At 35.6% G+C, this 23,117-nt stretch overlaps 2 pseudogenes; one reads left to right on the top strand and one right to left on the bottom strand.

Annotated features, from left to right (window-relative positions):
* Positions 1–2,530: 2,530 nt before the first annotated feature.
* On the bottom strand, positions 2,531–2,649 carry LOC118608036 (annotated as a pseudogene).
* A 19,763-nt stretch (positions 2,650–22,412) lies between these two features.
* Positions 22,413–22,531, top strand: LOC118608499 (annotated as a pseudogene).
* The last annotated feature ends 586 nt before the right edge of the window (positions 22,532–23,117 follow it).

A 23,117-nucleotide genomic window follows, 5' to 3' on the forward strand; every position in this document is an offset into this window, starting at 1 on the left:
ACTGAGCCTTAACTTGTGGGGTCTGCACTAACTACAGTTATTATTAGAATTAAACTAAATTGTAGGACACTCAGCTGATATTGCTGAGAATTGCTTGATGAGTTGCAAACCCATATATCTGGTGTCAGAAGTGTTTTAAGTGTGATAGTAGCGTGAGAGAATAGGAGAAACACACAAGTGGAGTGTGTTTTTTTTCCTATATAGTATATATTAGTATAGTAGCAAACTTTTTTGATCATTATGCTAAATCCTTTGGAAAGAGTAAAAGAAGACATTTAGTCTATAGGATATGAATTAGTAGCTGAATTGATTCATCCTCATTTGGTATAAGTATAACTTTGGACATTTTTATGAAAATTATGGACAACATTTTCATAAAAAGGACTAGTAGCCATATTAGTAAAGACTTTTCATTTTAGAGCAGTCATGGGCTCCAAGGATCTCATTAAGAACTGCTGCTTTCAAATGCCATCCTTGTAAAACAAACTAGTTTTTCAGGAATACAGGAAGAGAAAAGCAAATTACAATATATCCACTTAGTAGAATATTAAATAGTCATTAAAATGATGTTTTTGAAGAATATATGATATAAAAAGTTTTGATATAACATGAGCTAAAAAGAAAAAAAGAGATTTTAAAATAAAAAATGCATGATCATAATTATGTATTTGTGTGTGTATGAGTGTGTGTGTGTGTGTGTGTGTGTGTGTGTTGCCTTGGGGGAGACTTAAAAATATGCAAATTTTAAAAGCATTCAAATGTACAAAATTATAAATTATTTTCTTCTTTATATACTTTCCTTAATTTCATGCAATGATAGTACTTTTATAATTAAGAAAAACTTAATGTTAAATATGTTGAAAGACTAGAGGGAAAAGAGAAAACAGAAGTTATAAAGCATAATATACAACAAAAATGAAACATCTTTGGTTCCTTTCTATGCCTTTTCCAAAACATCATCTCTTGCATCTAAAGAGCCTGGGGAGACAACCTGGGAATCTTTACTATTTTTGCATCAACGAGCCCTAGCTGATGCTAGTTAAGTGTACATTATTTCCCCCTAAAATAAAAAGAATTTGCTTACTTATTTGTAAGAAGATATTTCCTAAGTCATGTATGATTTATTTGTGAAGATTTAAACAAGAAGCAATGACTATAGAGCGAAGAAACCTTGTAAAACACAACCTAATGATTCTTTATCTGTATAGCTTTGCTTCATTCATTAGTATGTGGTACATAACATATTTAATAATTAGTTTTTTGCAGAAATTTAAGAAGCAATACAAAGTTAAGCAATTTAACTACAACTACTTAGCACAATGAACATGTTAAATTTAGTCCTTAGAAAGTATTTAATGAACTCTTGTTAAATAGGGGCTTTTAGTTCCTGCAATTTTCACTAAATTCAAGCATTATCTTTAATCTTTCCAAAATTTCTAAGATGGAAAAATTTTTTTTGAAGCAACATAAACTTGTAAATTTTAAAAAGTTTTAATAATTCAGCTATTAAAATTTCTAAGCATCAGTCATAGTAAAAGTGAAAATCAAATTTTCATTATGATAGAAAGTGAAATCTAGCACTATAATTTTTAAGTTAATATGCCACTCCTCTACACCTGTCTCCTCACTGCTCACCTAAATATTTCAGTCAACCACATTTCACTTTTTTGATTTGTTTGTCCTCACACTTATCACTTAAATATTTCGGTCAACCACATTGGGTGTCTAAATTGCTTTGTGAAAAGGTAAAATAGAAGTTTTGGATTTTTCTACCAAACATCCCTTCCTCCCTTATTTTGGACACAGAACTCCATTTTTTTTCCTCCTTTTGGTTACTATACATCAAGATGCCATTCGATTTTAGTGAAACTGTCAATCACAGTGCTCTGCAGTCCGCCCTTGGCCAAGGGAATGTATATGTCTTAACCCAAGCTAATCGGATGCTCTCCCTCAGACACTTGACCCTTGTGCTTTAGGTGCAAGATCCCAGGCATCTCAGTGGCACTGCCCTCCCCCCAAAAGCAGTTGTTCTGAGTTTCTAATCAAGATTGCTAAAGTTTATCTGTTTTTTTTGTCCTTCCTTACACTCTATTCAACTTTTCCTTTGTGCAAGTTTTTTTTTAGCATGCTTCCAATCAAATAACCATCCCAAATACAGTTGGGAACGACCAATTTATTCCATATTAGAGAACAGGGACCATATCTTCCCACTTACAGAAAGAGTTTGCATTTTCCCTCCCAAGGTACTAAACATATTAGAAAATAGTTTTCCACTTAGTGTTCAAAATCTAATCAAGTATTATATTTTTTTCATATTTTCTCTTTTGAAAAATAGATGATTGTGTTATGGCTATTAATGGGGGGGAAATATTGTCTGTGTTTTTGTTCATACATTGTCTGTCAATAAAGATCAGGGTACTCAAATTAATTTAATGAATGAATTTATTTATTTTAGGCAAGGCAACCCTTGGTTGAAGTCACAGATTGCAAGGAACTTGTCAGCTTGTCCCTTTATTTTTTTTATTTTTTATGCTTACAGCATCTGGTCTTCCTAGGTGGTCTCCCATGCAAGTACTAACCATGCCCAACTCTGCTTAGCTTCCGCAATCAGACAGGATTGGGTCTGTTCAGAGTGGCATGGCCGTAGACAGTGTACTCAAATTTAAATACTCTGAAAGGTATGACTTCTTTTCTAATATGCCCCCAACTACAACCATTGGTTATGCAAAGTACTTAGAGAAAAACACATGTAATTCTACATACAATAATTAAGATAAATAAATGAAGCATTTTTTGTATGTAATTGCTATATTTTTAATTGTCACTCAAACATATCATCACTAGTAACAATAATGGCATCATCCAATTTGTTGAGGGCCTGAATAGTAAGTACAAAAGGTGGAGAAACATTTGTGCTCTCTGCTTGAGCTTAACCATCCACCTTCTTCTGCCCACTGACATTGATGTTCCTGGTCTTTGGACCTTCACACAGACTAGGGCTTACATCATTTCCATTCACTCCTGGTTCTCAGGCCATTGGATTTGGACTGAATTTATACCACCAACTTTCTTGGGCTTCCAACTTTCAGACAGCCAATCATGGCCATGGTGCTTCTTAAGTCTCCGTAATCATGTGAACCAATCCCTCAAAATAAATTTATCTATGTCTATGCCTGTCAACTTATCTATCATCTGTCTTTCTGTCTGTCTGTCTATCTATCTATCATCTATTTATCTACCTATATATCAAAACTATCAGTTCTATTTATCTGGAGATACTAGCCCAATACTTGTTCACGCATAGACTATTCTTTTAACATTTATTGTATCTCTTTGCAAGCTATCATACCTTTGTCATATTATTTCTCTCCCTAAAAAGAATCTGCAAGCACATATTTTCTGCATTCGTATTTCAAATAGTTGTGAAAAAACTAAAACTGAAAACACACAGGCAGCATCCTATGTACTCAGATTTCCCTTCTCTATTTCCAGATATCTTAATTCTGTTGGCCTGATGAAAAGAGTACAAAAAAAAATAGTTCAAACAAACATCTCAAGTGATTGACATCAGGTAATTCAAAAACCATATTTTGAGAAACATTGCTTTATGATGTTTCTTTTACTTATCTGTTTCCCATTTCTCTTTTTCATGAATTCATTGGTACTGCTATGCTACTCACTGTCCTCTGAACTCACTTTGTAATTTCCTTTCTCCAAGCTTTTTCTTCTAATTTTCTCCCTCAATCTTTTCTCATTCCTCTTCCACCTACCCTAATCAGAATCAATTGCATTAAACAAAACCAGTTCTTACTTCAAATAAAGTTTCCACTTCTTTCCTCAATCAAGAAGCTATGTAGTTCACCACAGCATTTATTTTTTGACACTCAAACCATCCATATCTATGTTTCTCTGAAAGCAATTAGCCATATGCTATTTTGGTGTTACTACTATTTGTATGCTTCAGCATCATAGCTTCTCCACCAGAATCTAAAGTCTTTGAAGACAGCGTTGTCATCTTTCTTATCCCCTTACTTAACTCAGAAAAATGCTTATGCTTGTCAAGTACTCAATAAATTCATTTAATGTATAGTTTTGTAATGATTCTTGTAGGATTAAAATAATTTTCAGGAGCCATGTGAAAGAAAATGGATTCATATTACATGTATTTCAACAATAAAAGGAGCATAGCTGTTGCAAGAAAATTAATAACTTACAAAGTATTAGTCTGCAAGAAAGCTTACATATTTGAATACACACACAAATGCATAATATGCGCTTTGTTCTTGTAAATCTCTCAATGCGTCCATTAATACAATTTAGAATATTTTTCCTAAAAATAAGATATGTGTATTTTCTGCATAATTAAATATGAAATAAAGTCCAAGATGTTATGTTTCTTATATAAATAATCTTGATTCTACCTAATTATAATTAGGAACACTAGCATTAGTCAAAGAGTAATAATAATTACAAGAGGACCAATAAAGCTTTTATCAATTCATGTAATGTGACCAAGGATAATAAGTAATATCTGATCTCAAAATTAAAAACATCACAATCCCAGTATCCTACAATGTGTGTAAATTTACCATTTCTATCTTAGAAGGCAGTAGTTCTGTTATTTGACTATATATTTAGCATTTTATTATCACTTAACATGTTTAATTCATAAAGTATCTTTCTAAATGAAATGCAATTCATAATCACTGTGAAGAATTATAAAATTATGTTTCCATTAATTAGCCTAGTTCAGAATTACATAAATTTTGGCCAAAGTCAACCATAACAAGCTCTAAGAGTAAGTACAATATGAGTTTTTTTATATAAATAATAAATGTCAAAAGGTAAATTTCAATAGAGCAATAGATAACATGACAGCATTTCTTTGATAGAAAATATCAGAGCATGCACTGCAGGGTGGAAAAATTAGTTTTTCTTCTACCTTCTAAGGTCTTCAGGCTGGACTAAAATTCAAATTAACATGAAAGATTAAAAGGAAAACCTGACCAAATTTATTATGCATGTAAATACAAGGGTTCTATAAGAATGTGAGAGCAGATGAGAGATTAGGCAGTTAAGGCTTAATGACATCTCGAGCTAAGAAGACATGAGGAGAGATTGTTTTTTGGGACTTCAAAGGGCAGGACAGCAATTCACATAGAGATGGAAGATCAAACGTTTGATAAACAAATGTTTGTGGGCCTTCTTTACAATGGAATATAAAGAGGACTTTGATCAAATGGGCCTTGCTGTTTTCTCCCTGTCTATCATACCTAGTTCATATGAAACTACTAGTATCTATGATAATAGGACCTTTATTTTAGGTAGTTATGGGGAACTTCAGAAGTTTTTCCTGGATCTTTATTTTCTTAAAAATAGCCAGCTTAAAATAATCAGTACCCTAAAAGGCATAGTTTTGGATACCAAATTCTACTTCCCCTCAGCATCAAACATAATTTACTATGTAAATTGTCTATTGTACAGGCAAAGAAGTATTCACTATTTTCCCCTGAAATAGATCTTTTCCATGTCCATACTGTTATCTATACTCTTCTCTCCTCCAGGTTCCATCTCAAATTGCATCTTCTATGATTTCTCACCAAATCGTACCTGTGCTCCTGGGATGGAAACTGAGCAATATGAAATTGGATAACAATATAAGCTTGCCTTTGAGAACTCACAGGCCAGATGTATTTGTTTTCCATAATACAGGAATAAGGGATGATTAAAGAAAGTTTCAAAAATCAGATGATTTTTACACTCAGCCTTGTAAAATAGGAGTTTATCTGGGAAATAGTGAAGGAAGGACATTTTAGGGGTAATAGTGCAAGCAAAAACTGAGAAAAACAGTGGCTTAGGAAATGCCAAGCAAAACAGGATCAAGAAACCCACTGAAGGTGAAAAATTGAAACTTCTGAAGGTTCATTCTATTTATATTTCTTCTATATGGTTCTTTCCCCAATATTTCTTTCTATTTTATAAACATAATGTTGAAGTTTATTTTTTCTCTCATTAATGGGATTTAAAAAAAAAATTTCCTTAGCATATTCAACCAAAAAAATTCTGCAGCTTATTAAGGCTGATCAAAATAGAATACATCACTAAGAGAAAAGAATGTTCACGTTCTATTTATTATGAGTTAAAAATAAATAAAGTGAATCTAACAGCTAAATCTTTAGCAAAATATTTTAAAAACCAGGGCTTTATACTGAAAACCTGACCTTGATTATATAACAATAGACATCAGAGGATCAATTACTGCACTCATAAACAATATAAACAATTGATGTATTTAGGAGAAAATTCTGATAATGTTCTTCCATATTTTAAAGGCTAAAATTAATTTTATGCTTATGTTATCCATATATTGGCTTCAGTTTTCCATTTATGGAAATGTTGCTATTTCTGTAATTTATCTGATCTAACAAGTTTCAGCTCTTCTGTGCATAGTTTATGTGCACAGTAACTTCAAAAATGGCTAGCAAAACAGAGTTGAGAACTCCACTGAAGCTGAAAAAATGAAACTTCTGAAGGTTTATTATTGGCACGTTCCTTCTATGTGGTTATTTCCTTCATAATAATAAAGCATAGTTTGCCTCCATTGAAATGGGAGTTTTTGACCATAGATGAACATAGAGGATATTCATTTTGATGGTTGCCAGGTGAGAGGAGGTGATGGCGGTATGGATGAATGGAGGAAAGGGTTCAAGATTTACATATTGGTAATTAAAAAATTGTAATGGGGATGTAAATATAGCAAAGGGAATATGGTCAAGTTTTATTTCAACATTATATATAATATAATATTATATTATATATAATATTATATTTGATATTTTATTATATATAACATTACAATATTATGTATAATATTATAATAATTATGTATGTGTCAGAGAGGTACTAGATTTATGGGGGTGATCACTTCATCAGTTATACAAATGTCTAATCACTATATAGCACATCTGAAACTAATAGAATGCTGTATGTCAACTGTAATTTAAAAATTAAAATATACGAAATATACAAAGTACTCATATGACTCAATAACAACAACAACAACAAAAACGATCCAATCAAAAAATGGGCAGAGGACCTGAACAGACACTTCTCCCTAGAGGACATAAGAATGGCCAAAAAATATGAAAAGATTCTCAACATCGCTAGCTGTTAGGGAAATGCACATCGAAACCACAATGAGATAACATTTCACACCTCTTAGAATAGCTATAATTAACAGGACAAATAATAACAAATGTTGGAGAGGATGTAGAGAAAAAGAAACCCTCATACACTGCTGGTGGGACTGAAAATTGGTACAGCTGCTACAGAAAACAGTATGAAGGGTCTTCAAAAGACTAAGAATTGATCAACCATATGATCCAGCAATCCCTCTACTGGGTATTTACCTGAAAATCTTGAAAACCCATATCTAAAAAGATATCTACACACCAATGTTCATAGCAGCATTATTCACAGTGGCCAGAACATGGAAACAACCGAAGTGTCTTATGATAGATGATTGGCTAAAGAAGCATTGGTACATATATACAATGGAATATTACTGAGCCATAAGAAGAGATGAAATACTGCCATTTGCAACAACATAGAGGGACATCGAGATAATCATGCTAAGTGAAATAAGCCAGACAGAAAAAGTTGAAAATCACATGATATCACGTGTATGTGCAATATAAACCTAAAAGCAACAAATGAGCAGGACAAATGAACAAGGACTCATGGACATGAACTATAGGCTAGTGGTTACCAGAGGACTATAGACTAGTGGTTACTAATGAGATGGGGGAGGACGAGAGAGGTAAACTGGATAAAGGGGGTCAAATACAGGGTTTAGGGGGAGAGCAAAGTGGGTAAAGGGGATTAAATATATGGTAGCTGAAGGAAACTGGACTTTGGGTGGTAAATACACAATAGAATATACAGAGGTCAAATGATATTGTACACCTGAAAATTATATAATTATATTAACCAATGTTACCCCAATAAGATTAATTAAAAATAAAATAAAAATAATAAAAAATAAAAATTAAACATTAAAAAAATACTTAAAAAATGAAAGTTTCCAATTGCATAGTCCTAGTCTTTATTATCAATCAAAGGATTACTGATCTCAGAAACAGAATGTTAGGTTGCAAAAATATCTGTGAACCAGTGAATGATCTCTATTTTGAATCCCAAATTAAATTTAGACTAAAATGGCTAAGAAAAAATTATTAACTTTATTAATTAAACAGAAGTTTCTAAGAAAGAAAAAATATATGACTCCTAAGTTGTGTCCCCATTGCTACTTATCATATACTAAGAATATAACATAAGGAGAACCAGTTTATTAATTCCTTAACTCTTAAATATTTTAATTTTAATTGTACTTGGAAGCCATATAAAATGTTTTCCTCATGAAACATGATTTTTCTTAATATTACATTTGAAGAAATGTATATTATAATCTATATTCTAATTTAAAAAGGTAAATTGCACAACACTGTCACCTGTCTCCTGGTCAGCAAATCAATTTTGGGGAGAATATGGCCTTAATGTATTGGGATTCATAAATATATTAACAAAATTCCATAGACATTTTAAAATTACATTTTCAACAAAGCTATTTTTCACAATGGAATCATTTTCTTGGACAGATAGATTTGTTGTATTAAACATGTAATTTTTTCAACTGTGTATATAAGATGCCTAGAATGTTTGAGACAAAAATATCAAAAGACATTATGGTATCAGTTTTCATAAAGTAATCTCTAACAGTTTTAAAGTAATAAAGTTTGAATAGAGTTTATAAAGCTGTGGCCATATGTTTATATTAGAAATATAAGGCAATGAATATACCTGGGATATTATGACTGAAAAAATAACGTAATATTCTGCAAGTTATTATTCAAGTTATAAAATAAATGGTTTTGTAAGTCAGTTAATCATGAGTAAAGAGTCATTAGCATTATATTTGTCACAGATCTCCTGTTTGGAAGAAGAAAAACCAAGAAAATGAAAAATATTAGAAGCTGTACCCTAAACTAAAACCATAAAGTGATATCAATAGCATTTGAGTTGTTATATCATCAGTTTAAGGTTTATCTTAATTGTTCTGCCTTTTATCTCTCATTGAAAGTCTAGTTATTGAAGCAAAACACGATGACATATTTATACAAAGCTATGAGTTTTTTCTTCCACATTTAACAATAATTATCATTTTACCATAAAAGAAAACTTGCACTTCAATTGTAGACTTCCATAAATCAAACTGAGCTATAAAGATGCATATTGTTGCTTTTGTTCTACATAAAAATATAGGAATCTGGATAATTTTTGTGGCAGTAATATTGATATAAGTTTCTGTGAAAATTCTGAATACAGGTTCCTTGAAGACTTTTCAGGACCAATAACATTCTGTTCTGAATACAGGAGAGATAGAGGTGGTCTGGGGAGACATAGATCACAGGCAGGAACAAAAGAGGATTCATAATTTTGAAATAACATATTCAAAATATTAATGCATTCGTAATTATCTTTCATTCATAAAATGAAGATAATTATTTTATCACATTCACATATGTAGCATTACATATGCAAAGTTTAATAATCAATGTTAATACATTTCCATTTTAAATAAATACAAAAGGTATGTCTATACTGCTAGCACATTTGTTTGGAAAAGTTGTGAACAATTGTCTTTAATAAATTTTTTGGTAAATTGTGTAAGGTACTGCACTTCCCATTCAAAATAAATATTTGCATTTCGACTCTACAATCTATTCCAGATGTATTGACTTTTCCATGATATTCACCTCTAAAACAGATGACAAGTGAATCCCAGTGTGTATAAGTCTTTGTCCATCATCTTGTGATGGAGGGCAAATGTCATTCTTCCAAATGCTAACTCAACCTACAAAGAGTCCCTCTATTCTAAAGTAGTATTATGTATTTGAATTTCTTATTAGAATTTTGATATTTCTCGGTTTGGATTAAAAGAAAGATATATAAAATGTATTTTCTGATTGTGACAGTGCAACTATTTTCCAAAAGATCTAAGTGGATAATTGACTGAAAACCTCTCATCATATATGGACATATGGTAACAATGAGACTGTGCCTCACAGATTTCCAACTATAGGAAGCACATTGACCAAGGTCCTTGTTGCTGTCCTCTGAAGTCTATCACTATGTTTATGTCAAGGTAATGCTTCTTAAGAGCTGCTTACAGATAATGAATGAGAAAAGCAGAGATGCTAAGGCAGGTCCCTTCCTGGGAGACACATGACTTATCTGACATCTCACTAGGAATTGAGGACTCCTTGATCATCATACAGAAACTCACTTAAATGACAGAATAATCACTTCAAAGACACAGCAGACTATGATTGTTCTCTCCCTCTTTTTCCTTCAGGGTCAGAAGGCATGTGGTTAGAAGGTTTACCCTGTTTCCTCATCATTTCTCTTATGAAGGAATATCACTTAACAAAATATTTGTTTGTTAAATCTCAACACTAGACATTCAGGACATGCTACCTCAAAATATGCCACTTTATTATATTGGTTACTTTGAGCTGTAGGCACTTAAAAAACAGAAAATTCAGGGAGAGGTTTTCTCTGAATGCCCCTTATCTACCTAAAGACAGGTCTTCCAAAAGGGACTCAATTGTCATAGACCCTCTCTCTCTAGGAGCTTCATCACCTAGCAAAGATTGATTCTTATCACAGCAGAACAGACTAGAAGTGGACATGACACCCAGACAAACTTTGTCACAAATTATCGTATCTCCCATTTACTCTTCTGAGAACCCATTTGTCTTTACAAAAAAGTATTTACTCTCCTAAGAGGCTTATATCCCCCCTTTCCTTTCCCTATTAAAATAATATTTAATCCTGAATTTTAAAGCCACCTCTTTGAGTTACTCATTTTTTTTAGGTATCTCCCATGTATACGTAAAATATACATGTTAATGAATTTGTGCTTTTACTCTTGTTAATCTGTTTTAATTACAGAGTCTCAGCTAAGAACTCAGAAGGGTACAGGGACAATGATTTTTTCCTCCCCTACACAGTCATACTACTTAAAAGAGGAAGCAAATGCTAAAATTGATGAAGACTCAAAGAAAAGTAGATAGAAAATAATGTAAGAGAATGAATACAGTCATAATAATTTCAGCATAAGAACTGACTTTCCAACTTTCACAGCTATCCAAACATTAAGGCGTGAATTCCTCATAACTGTAAGTTTTGTAAAAGAGACAAGTAGACATTGTGGTAAGAATATTAGAAAAATCAAGTATTAAATTATTAGGTTGACTAAATGCTCTCCATAGTATCATCATATAATATCATCCATTATATGATATGATTCTAAGAACAGAATTTTGATGAATAAGATTAACCTACTTTCCTCTACTTCCAGTGAAAATCAAATTGAGGAAAATGGTTTAAATTAACTTATGAGATTGAATGTAAACAGAGAGAAACTTCTTATTTGCCTGAATGGTAATAACTTGAAATTAATGCTTATTTATATGAGGAAAGGGTTAATACTTGAACACGATTAATTGAAAAATAAAAACTGAAGCTATCTGGAGATGATTTTGAGAAAGAAGGCATGTTTCAATAACAAAAGATAAAGAAAATGCCATTAGCTCCTTAAGAAATGTGTTTCAAGAAAAGGGAAGAGAGGAAAAATGAATAAATATCTACGCATGCAAACTCTAAGACACTGAAATTACTGATTTTTTTTTCTTGTTTGTCAAAAATGAGAACTGAAAGAGCCAACTAAAACAGGAACGATGCATTAAAATAAATATTTGTTACAATTTTGAAATTGTGCATTCTTTGTTCTTTAAACCATTTAAATTTAAAGGTGTCTTTTTACAGCAGCCTAACTGAACCTAACTAATCATTTTATTCTGAGATTTAAAGATTTAATGACTGGCCATTTCAAAAATTAGATAAGATAATTGGGTCAAGGGAGGGGTTTAGGTTAAGAATCCAGTTCAAAATTCTATAATAAATGAATACTTTAGAACCTTTCTTTAATACTTAGTCATATGTTGAAAACCATGTTTTTCTTAAGGAATTCAAAAATGCCAGTATTGAAATTAAAACATTCTTGAGTTCTAAATACCAATCCTCAGCTCATGATGCTACTTATCTTGGATAACTGCCCTCCATGTGTAACTCATGAGCATCCTCATTATAAATTCGATCACATGAAACAAACGTTTTTCTACCTGACATACTTTTGTAGAGGAGGTAAACTTTTACCTCTATCCATTTAGGGGTTTTTGGCTAGACTTGAGTATTAAACTGACATCAGACAGATTAACAGGAGACAGCATATGTAGTTATATAAACTTTACATACCATGGGAGCCCTCATAAGGAAATGAAGACCTAAAAGGAATGACAGAACCTACATGCTTTCATATTAAGTTGAACAGAGAGAGAGAGAGAGAGAGAGAGAGAGAGAGAGAGAGAGAGAGAGAGCTGTAGAAAATAACTAAACTATGTAGGGAAGCTAAAAGGAGACAAGAATTATTTTAACAAGGCCTGTTTATATAGAATTCTCTTGGCTTTGACTTTCTGTTAAAGAATTTTCTTTTCTCCTTATGCAGGGAGGGCATCTTTCACAGGGGTGTTTTTATCTCCTGTTTCCAGGAAGAAAAGGGAGATTAGAACGCCCTTCTTGCACTTGTTTTTTTAAGTGCTTTTAGCTCAAATGATCCTTACACCAAATTAGCATAATTATATGTGGCATATTCTGCCATCCTTCAACTCCAATACAAGGGATCATCCTGATTAATAATAGTGTTTGGCATCTCTGGAAGTTATATGCATTTTGCTGAGGTAAGAAATAGATTTGAAAAAATGAGATGGAAGGAGACATGAAGTTACAGCAACCAATCACTCTATATTTTTTCCCCTTTTTTTCGTTAAGGATAGAGATTGTGTTGGCCATCACTACAATCTGAAATAGTGTAAGTATTTGGCCAAAACTATTAGTTAAACATGTAATACATATATAAGCATAAAAGTATTCTACCATGAATGCTATTTTAAAAACATGGTAGATAAGCCCCTAAATTTCTTGCTCACATAATAGTTCACTGAGGGCATTCCAAATTAGATAGCTATTCTCCAAATTGTGATTAAGAGGCCTAAGCTCCTTTGATACTGTATTTCTACAATTGTCAATATATGGCTCCCAAGGTTTCCTGATTTTTTTCTTGCCATTTCACACATCTGACACAGGAAAAGTTTAAGTCATACCAGGAAATGATGTAGACCATATTGTTCCACATTTTATTGGCCAGAATTCAGTCACATGTCTCCATCTAGCAAACAAGTTTAGAAAATGTAGTCTAACTGTATGCCACGAATAAGAGGAAACCAATGAGGAGGCCCAGGAATTTTCTGCTATGTACTTCTGTAAAAATGTTCAAAAGCACAATAATAGATCATTGATAAAGAGATAATTGATGTAGAAGATAGGCATCAGCTTTAGTTTTTTTAAAAAATAGTTCATTCCATGTTTTAGGAAAAATTTAGATTCAGTTGTTCACTTTTTTTTCAAAAAGTAGTAACTTTGGCAAATGTTTAATATGACTTTTTTATTATACAAATTTCTGGGTGCCTTATAGAAAACAAAACTATCCTGCTCATTATCCAAGTACTCCTGAATCCATTATGGTGTTTCTATTGATTCTTAATGTAGGATTTTCTTCATACACTGCAGGATCCAATGAGATTACCAAATTGCCTTTACATGTTAGAAAAAGAAATGAACTGAGACAATCAGGGCACTATTTGCAATTGTTATAAATGTTCTTCTGGAAGGTCAGAAATACTTTCCCCATGTGTTCAAATGACTGCTATTAATTTTAAAACTGAATAATTGGCTAGTTGTTTCTTTTCTAAGTTATCAACCTTATTAATGGAATGTATTTGCAGTTAGTAGTTCTATGAAGAGAAGTTAAGATATGGCAAATTATCCATTGAAAAAATTATTTTTAAAAGGTGGAAGTAAAGGCAATTAAAAAAAGGAAGAAAGAAAGCTAAAGGAGCAATGCCCAGATAAGATCTATGACTTTGGCCTTAGTGCCACAACATTTTAGCTAGAAAAGTTAATGAGCAATATGAAAGGGAAGACTGGAGGCGTACTTCTATTAATAAGGAAATGAGCTACAAATGAAAGCCCAGAGAAAAGGCATACAATTGGTTGAGCTTATTTAAAGGGAACGTGTTCTGCACCATCTTTTTCCTTCTCTCAAAGATTCCAAGGAATGACTACACATGGGGTGAGAAGTTTTGGAGAACAAAAATGGGAATTTTATTGGGCTGAAACTCTGAAGAGGTTTTGGACCCATCTCAAATAATAAGTACATTTTTGTGAGTATCTCCTAGATAAGTTTGTGAGAAACACAAATGAGTGTTCATACATCTTCATTCTTGAGAAGACCCAAATGAAGATATTCAAGGAAATTCTCAAAAAGTAGAAAACTGTATGTTCCATAGCAAAGAATTAGAGTCCACAGGTTACCATGTCAACAAAAAAGGAAGAGATTTGGTAATAATATACATAATGAAGAAAACAGACTTTAAAAGAGATTAATCAATAATTTTTATTGTTTTGAATATAGTCCATATCTCAAGGTCTTACATATGTATTATGTAGGATTTTCTTCTATATTTAGATTACATAATTTAATTTACTGCTTAGGTATTATAAAGATAGCATTTTATGAAAGGAGACAACTAGTTGGTTGAGTGTACTAAATATTCCCAGATGCATCATCTCTCTCCTCCTACAGTATCTTAGCCCTGCTCTAACTAAAATTTCTTAGGTAGCTTTTAGAAATTATCGGAGGAATTAAATCTAAATTACAGAATATGATAAAGTAATCTATTATATTAAATCTTCGGGATTTTTTTGAGTCTTGGTTAGTATTGTTGTGTAACTTCCAATTTAGCTCTAGATAGACTAAATTACTAAAATATTTTGGAATCAATACATTCTCTCAATATTCTTTATTTATACTTCTGTATATGCTGAGTCTTTAGCATGGAACATCCTTCCACATTTTTGTGGAATGGCTAAACTCTCCTTCTAAATACAGTTCAAATCTATGGTGATCATGTTCAGACACAGTTAAATATTTCTCCAAAGTGCTTCCTTAGTACTGTAAGCTTATATTACTGTTTTTCACAGTATATTTATTTTTCATAGAGTGCTTCATAGGATGTGTGTAACTATCAGATCATGACGTCGTAGATGTGAAAACGATATAAACTTGGAGTCTAACATGCTTCAATCCAAGATTAAATTTCAAGACCAAGAATGTAATCCAACAAATCAGCCAAATGGACCACTACCCCGGATAAATAGTTGGGAGCTTCATGCGCTGCACGTCGACGGCTACCGGGGGACACACGGCTGGCTCCTGCTTGCTGGCCTATCCAGGTTAAGGGCCGAATCCGCAACAGAACTAGAACCTCCTGAGGCCAGAGGGAGGGAGCCCCACGCGGCATTTCAGGCCACAGAAGGCGGAGTCCACCAGAAGCCAAAGCTTGGTTTATGGCCCCAATGGCTGAGGAGAGGGCCTGGCTGTGGCTTGTCTGACTTGCTATTCTACATAGTGAGTACAGAACCTTTCCTTTGCTCCGAGGTGACCGCGGGCTTCATCCTAGCCTTTCCCTCATAATGCTTTGGTGAATTTCAGGTGATTGTGGGAACAAGGTTGTGCAAGATGCCTTGCATTTCTAATGGCCAGCCTTGAAATTCGAGCATTCCCAGTGCATCAGCTATGCCCAGGAAGACTCTGGATCACCCATCATCATACAATCGATCCCATAGGCCCCATTCAACCTCTCCCACCTGCATTTTCATCTAATGCTTGACTAGCATTTGCTCTGGAACCACTTACGAGGCTTTAGCTCACACAATCAGAGCAACCTGGACTTTTCCTTATGGATTTGGATTGTTTCTGGGAGGAATCAGAGCAGAGTTGCAGACAGGGGCCAAAACCCTGACAGGGCAGAAATATCCAACTGTTGGGAACTGCCTGGGTCCTAGAAGCCACATTTCACCCAAATCCAAGGAAATAGGTGCCTCCCAAGTATGCTTTGTCTGTGAAGGAAATGTTCATTTTTTCACACTTCCTTTTTTGGTCAGCTACTGAGAAAGGAGCATCGAGTCAACATCACAGCTTTCTTTTCATATCTCCATTCTGGGCTACCCAATCAAGAAAGGATGAGGCTGTGACACTGCTGATCTTTGAGAAGCCGCATTCTCACTGACAGACAAACCTCTCCCTTTTGAGTTCATGGCCTTACGAAATCAGGGGATCCACCTTGTTCCACATTCTCTCATGAAATAGTCATGCACCCAGTCTGCCAGTCATTTTCAACTTCCTCTCGCCTCACACCAGTGTTCTTTGCCACCATCTCTGTGACTTAATGGATCCAGTTTGTCCAAGTTTCTGTCATCACCAGAAAGCTCAACTTGATGTTGCCTCCTCAAACCGTGCTGCGTCTATCATTTGTAGCCAATGAAACCTAGCCGAAATACATGGCTTCAGAACCTTAGGAAAATGTCAGGTTGCAAACTAATTAGTCAACAGCCATTTAGGTTGTTGCGTGCTCAGTACCAGCTGCTTGGTAGTTGACCGTCACCCTGGCGCTGACCTTATTTACACATTTTGTTGTCGTCCCACCACCCTGAGGCTCTGGTCATCCCCAGTCTGTTGTCTGAGCCTAAGAATTCACTTTTGCTTGTTTTGTTCCTTCATGTCTTGCCCTCTGTCCCAGGTCCACATGGGAGTGAAACCAGAAAGGCCCTGTTTCTTTCCGTGATATCTTTCCCTTCCCTTGGTGGGCTGTGGCGGTCAAAAGGGCCAGGGTCACAGTATGTTAATGTGAGGTGTTCAGTTGGTGAGTTGCCGAGGCTAGAGTTCCAGGAATACACAGCCCTGAAATTCCCAGGGCTGTTCGACAAACACCCATTTTCAGACAAAGGACTGACGGCTGCACAAGCCACTGGGATGAAGGAGTCAGCCTGAGGCATTCAGGCAGACAGACTGCAGATGCAGACACAATTTGAATGGAGAAAGAGTTTGATGCAAGGCAGATGAGGCTGGCCTCCCAGTAGGCCGACAGCTAGCAGCTGGCCCTCTGGCAGCGGCAAGGCAGACCTGATCCTTGGCACTCATGCAGTCTCCAGGAACACTGGGAATAGTGGGGAGTTCACACTCTGATATTATGGTCTGGCCTGGGCTGAGGGTTGGAAAGAGCTGGTGCAACTCAGTAGTTTGGGGCCACAGCACAGTGCGGTATTAATGAAGTCTCACCTATAGGCAGGAAGACTGAGCACTCGTTTGAAGTTCAGGGCACGCAAATGCAACTTTGGCTGTTGAATTCAGCCCTGTGTTTATGGTTTCATTATACTGGTTAGCACTGGCTTCCCACCTTCAATGATAGTAGGGGATGAAGAAACAAAGTCTCAGGGAATGCATAGGCCAAGAGCTGGCCAGATGCATTATTTCGCCCTTGGGGGCCTGGCTACAAATGACCCAGCATTCGAGGCTCTGGGAGTCATTGTCATGCCCTGACCTGGGCAATCAGCACCTTGTCAGACATGGGTGACCTGCGAGGTAGCCGGCCATTTGGGTTTCACTTCCCTCCCTGGCCTGACTGTGTGGTTCACCAGTATTCATGCTTTCACTCCAAGTTTCTGGGATGACAAACAAGGGACAAGGAGCCACTCTTTCAGTTGGGCACCTTGCCTCTGGAGGTTTTTCTTTCTCCCTGGCCCAGTCTTTGCTTGCCTATTTTGCAATCTCTAAGCAGCCAGGCCCAGGGCAGGCAGAAGCCCAGAGTGGAGCTCTAGCCGGGCAGGTGCCAGTCGACACCGATTCAGCCTTCAGCCTCTCTAGGCCCCTGGACTGGCCCAGGAGAGTTTCCCAATTAACACTCTTAAGACAGGACTAGCTCTCAATAAATCACAGCTGTTGTGCTTGCGCTTGATGCCAGCCAGGCTGTGGACTGTCCCCTCTGCCAGCCTTTTGCTATGTCTAACCATCACCTTCACACTCTGTTCTTTTCCCTGACTCCCTCAGTTCATTTGCCTTCTATTCTCAGCTTCTGCATTCATACTCCATCCTATTCCAACTCATGTAAATTTTCTAGCAAGCCATTTCTCTTTTCTGTCAGGTTTCTTTAACTCTTGCAGGCAATTGTACATTACTCCACTAACCCATTCTTTCATGTTTTCCCCCGACAACCACGCCTATGTTCCTCACCCCACCTGTTTCACAGCCCACTTCCGGACAGTGTTCTCCATTCCCTATCCTCATCCTAGACACTTTCGCCCCCCACAGAAGGGCTCAAGAACATGTCCAGCTTCTGGGAGCAGGCCTGCCCTCAGGCCCACTGCTCTGCTAGAGTGGGGCAGCCAGGGACTGGGTTCTAGGGATATGGGATTTGGCAATATCTCATTCAGCCTGTAAAGTGGCTCAAAAAGCAAGACCATATATCCTTGTCCCACTCATACTGCCAAGCACTCTCCCTCTCATCCTTTAGCAAGGCATGCCATAGGGCTGAGAGTGGAGAAGTCTCAGTCCTAGAATGGCCCTGAAGTGAAAAACAAGGTGTCAATAAGGGCCTGGCTATGATGGTTGCTTCACTTTGAAGGTCTTGATGTGTCTGTGTCATCATGATTTGTCTAATTTACCCATTCTGTTGATGGTTTTGTGGACCTGTGCCATGACCCTAAGTGGCCAGGACACTTATTCAGATGAGTGCTTGGTTGGGTGTTTTCACTCCCCTAGTGTGTGTGAGTGTGTGTGTGTGTGTGTGTGTGTGTGTGTGTGTGTGATGGGGTAATACTTGAATTGTCCTTCCTTATATGTGTCTCAGGATATTGGGTACTGCGTGTGTATTTAATTGTGCATGCAAATCAGCATGTGTGGATCCAGTGTCTTTTGTGTGGGTCAATGACTGGATGAGTGTGCGCATGTTTCACCTCCTTTTCCTCACACTTGTCGTGTCCATATCTCATTGACATGGGTGTGAAGGACAAGTAAAAGAGGGGAAGGGAATCCTGTCTCTTATATTGTGATAGTTGGCTGGGTAAGAGATGGTCATTAGACTCTGGGTGGCAAACAATTTGGAAGATGTTTCACTGGCATCACTGCATCATGCACCTGAAACTAATATCACCTGGAAAACTGTCACTGCCTAAATCCAGGAGAGAAAAAAAAATGGTGGAGTGGGAGACATCCCAAGATATCTCTCCTTGAAACAATGAGCTGAATATTGAAAATATAACAAACAAACAAACAAACAAACCACCCAAACTGCATACATCTGAGCATGAGATCTGCACATAAGAGCTACCATAGGTCAGCACCCCGCTACTCAGGCAGTAGACTGGTAGAAACAAAGAAGCTACCTCTCACAGCTGGATATCCCTATAGGAGAAAGGGGCAGGGAAGAAAGCGTAGGGGGTTCTCTGCAAAACCCTACCTTGGAGAGCTGTGAACTCCATACAGTTGGCAGCAATGTAGTGATCTAGGCAAAAAGAGAATTGGGGACAGCGGAGAAGTGGGTTTGGCAAAGTTGATAATTATGAGCCACAGTGGCAAAACATGAGGCTGAGCCACAGCCCCCATCCCTCAACCTAGAGTGCCTCTCTCCCCATATCCTCCAAGAGCAAACATTGCAGAGGCCCAAGGGAATCTGAGGAAATGCTACCTAAACTGTTGACAACAATGACAGGGTTCTAAGACTGAGAGTAGCAAGAGTGATCGATTATCTATAGGAAAAAAATAAGCATTATTAAGACTTTATATAAAGCAGGGATCCAAGCGGCTTAGATGCCACCTACTGGAAACCAAAAGAAAAGCATCTTCTTTGCAACAGGCTAAAGAGAGACCTTTATATAATATAAATCTTCTGGAAAGAAAGCAAAATACACTTCCATTAATGCCCAGGAGGAGAAATAGTCCATCAAACACCATGAACAACCAAGATGACAAGGCAGCTCTGAAAGAAAGAGAAAAACCTCAAGAAAATAAACTCAAGTACATAGAAATATGCATCTTAAATGACAAAGAATTCAGATGGTACTTCTGAAAAAACTCAGTGAGTTCCGAAACGAGTCATATCAACAATTTCAAGAATTGAACAAACAACTAGATGAGTGAATGAATTCTTTAGCAAGGACATTGAAACCCTTAAAAAGAACAGAATAGATTTTCTGGAGATAAAAATAACACACACTGAAAGAGTTGAAAAATGAAATACAAGCTTGGGGAATTGAGTTGGCAAAATGGAGGTAAGAATAAGTGATCTTGAAGATATAAATCTAGAAACAAATCAGAGGGAAGAAGAGAGAAACAGAAGAATGAAAAATAATGAAAGAGAAATACAAGAACTAGCTGATACGCTCAGGAGAGGAAGCATAAGAATAAAGGGCATTATAGAAGGGGCATTATTGAAGGGGAGGAAAACAAGCACAGATTAGAAAGCATTTTCAGACAAAGAACTGATGATAATTTCACCAATCTAAGTAATGAGCTGGAGCTTGAAATTCAAGAACTCAACAGAACACTCAATTATCTCAACCGAAAAGGCCTTCTCAAAGACACATTGTGTTAAAATATCAAAAATCCACAACAAAGAAAGAAAGAATTCTCAGGGCAGCCAAGAAAAAGGAAAGGGTAACTTATAAAGGAAAATCCATTAGATTATTGTCAGACTTCTCAGCAGAGACCTTACAAGCCAGAAAGAAGTGAAATCAAATATTCAAATAATTAAATGAAAGGAACTGCCAGCTAAAAATAATGTATCCAGGAAAGCTATCCTTTAGATATGAAAGAGAAATAAAGACCTTTCCTGACATGTAAAAATTGAGGGAATTCTCCACTATGAGGCCTGCATTACAGGAAATACTGAAAGGGGCCAGCTCAGCTACAATAAAATGACCAAAAACAAAAAAAGTAACTATGAATAAAGCAACTAGCAGACAGATAGAAGCAGAAGAGTGTAACCCTTATTAAGAACAGGGCATTATAAGCTTAAACAATAAAAAGAGATTTGCTATAGCAAGATAGTAATGAACATTCAGTATACATAGGAACAAATTGAGATAGTAGTGACAGAAAAGGGGAGGATTCAAAAATCTAATTTTGCAAATGAATATATACAGTTTTTTACATATTCATAATGGTAACCAGATGCCAAACATTCAGAACTGAAGTGTATAACGTAGAACAAGAAGGACCAGAGGAAAACCCCACAAAACCCAACCAAAAAAAAAAACAAGACAAACAAGAAAAAGGAGCTACCAGAAAGCAAAACCTAAAATGGTTATAGAAAATTTCATATTTCAATAATTGCCCTAAATGTAAATAGACTAAACTCACCAATTAAAAAGCACGGAGTTGCAGATTGGATTGAAAAACAAAACAACCATATAGTGCCTCCAGGAGACACATCTCAGCTCCATAGACAAATATAGACTCAAAATGAAAGGATGGAAAATGATATTTCAAGCAAATGGCATTCAGAGAAAAACAGGAGTAGCAGTACTAATATCAGACAAAATGGACTTCAAAATGAAAAAGGTAAAGAAAGATACTGAAGGACACTTTATAATGATAAAGGGAATCATACACCAAGAAGACATAACACTTATTAATATCTATGCTCTCAATCAAGGAGACCAAAATATATAAAGCAATTACTAACAGAACTAAAGGGAGAAACAGACCAAAAGCACTGTCATTGTAAGGGATGAAAATAACTCACTGTTGATTATGGACAGATCATCCAAACAGAAAATCAATAAGTAAATAACATCCTTAAATGACACATTAGACCAAATGGACATAAGTGACATTAACAGAAACTTCTATCTCAAAACCCCTGCTTATACATTCTTCTCCAGTGCACGTGGAATATTCTCAAGAATTGACCACATACAGGGACACAGAGACAGCCTCAACAAATATAAGAGGGTTGAAACCATAGCAACCATATTCTCTGATCATAATGCTTTGAAACTAAAAATCAACTACAAAAAGAAAGCAGGAAGAACCACAAATACATGGAAATTAAACATGCTACTAAAGAATGACTGGGTAAGAGAAGAAATTAAAAGAAAGATCAAGAGATACATAGAAATGAATGATAATGATAGTACGACATATCAAAACTTTTGGGACATGGCAAAAGTGGTCATAAGAGGAAAGTTCATATTATTACAGGCCTATCTCCACAAACAAGAACGAGTCCAAATAAACAACCTAATGCTTCTTCTTAAAAAACTAGAAAAGGAAGATCGAATAAGGGCCTAAAGTCAGCAGAAGGAAAGAAATAATCAAAATTAGAGCAGAAATTGTCTACAGCCATGCTACCCTGAACAAACCCAATCCTGTCTGATCTAGGAAGCTAAGCAGGGTTGGGCATGTTTAGTACTTGGGTGGGAGGCCACCTAGGAAGATCAGGTGCTATAGGCATAAAAAATTAAAAAATAAAGGATTGTAAGCTGACAAGATCCTTACAATCTGTGAGGTCAACTAAGGGTTGCCTCGCCAAAATAAAATAAAATAAATAAAATAAAATAAAATAAAATAAAATAATTAGAGCAGAAATAAATGAAATTGAAAAAAAATAGAAAAAATGAATGCAAAATCATGGTTCTTTGAGACAGGTAAGGAAATTTTCAAAATTCTGGCTAGACTCACTAAAGAAAAAAGAGTAAGAACACAAAAAAAATCAGGGATGAATGAGGGGAAATTATGACAGACATCACAGAAGTATAAAGGACCATAAAAGAATACTATGAAAAAGTATATAACACCAAATTTAACAATGTAGAAGAAATGGACCAGTACTTAGAAAAATACGACCTTCCTAGACAGAATAAAGAATTAGAAAATCTAAATAAACCGAACAGCAGTATGGAACTTGAAACAATCATCAAAAACCTACCAAAAAGTAAAAGTCCAGGATCAGATGGCTTCACCAGTGAATTCTACCAAACACTCAAATAAGATTTAATATCTATTCTCCTCGAACTCTTCCAAAAATTCAAAGAGGAGG

The sequence above is a fragment of the Rousettus aegyptiacus genome, unplaced genomic scaffold (genome assembly GCF_014176215.1).
Source record: "Rousettus aegyptiacus isolate mRouAeg1 unplaced genomic scaffold, mRouAeg1.p scaffold_m13_p_9, whole genome shotgun sequence".
NCBI classification, from domain to species: domain Eukaryota; kingdom Metazoa; phylum Chordata; class Mammalia; order Chiroptera; family Pteropodidae; genus Rousettus; species Rousettus aegyptiacus.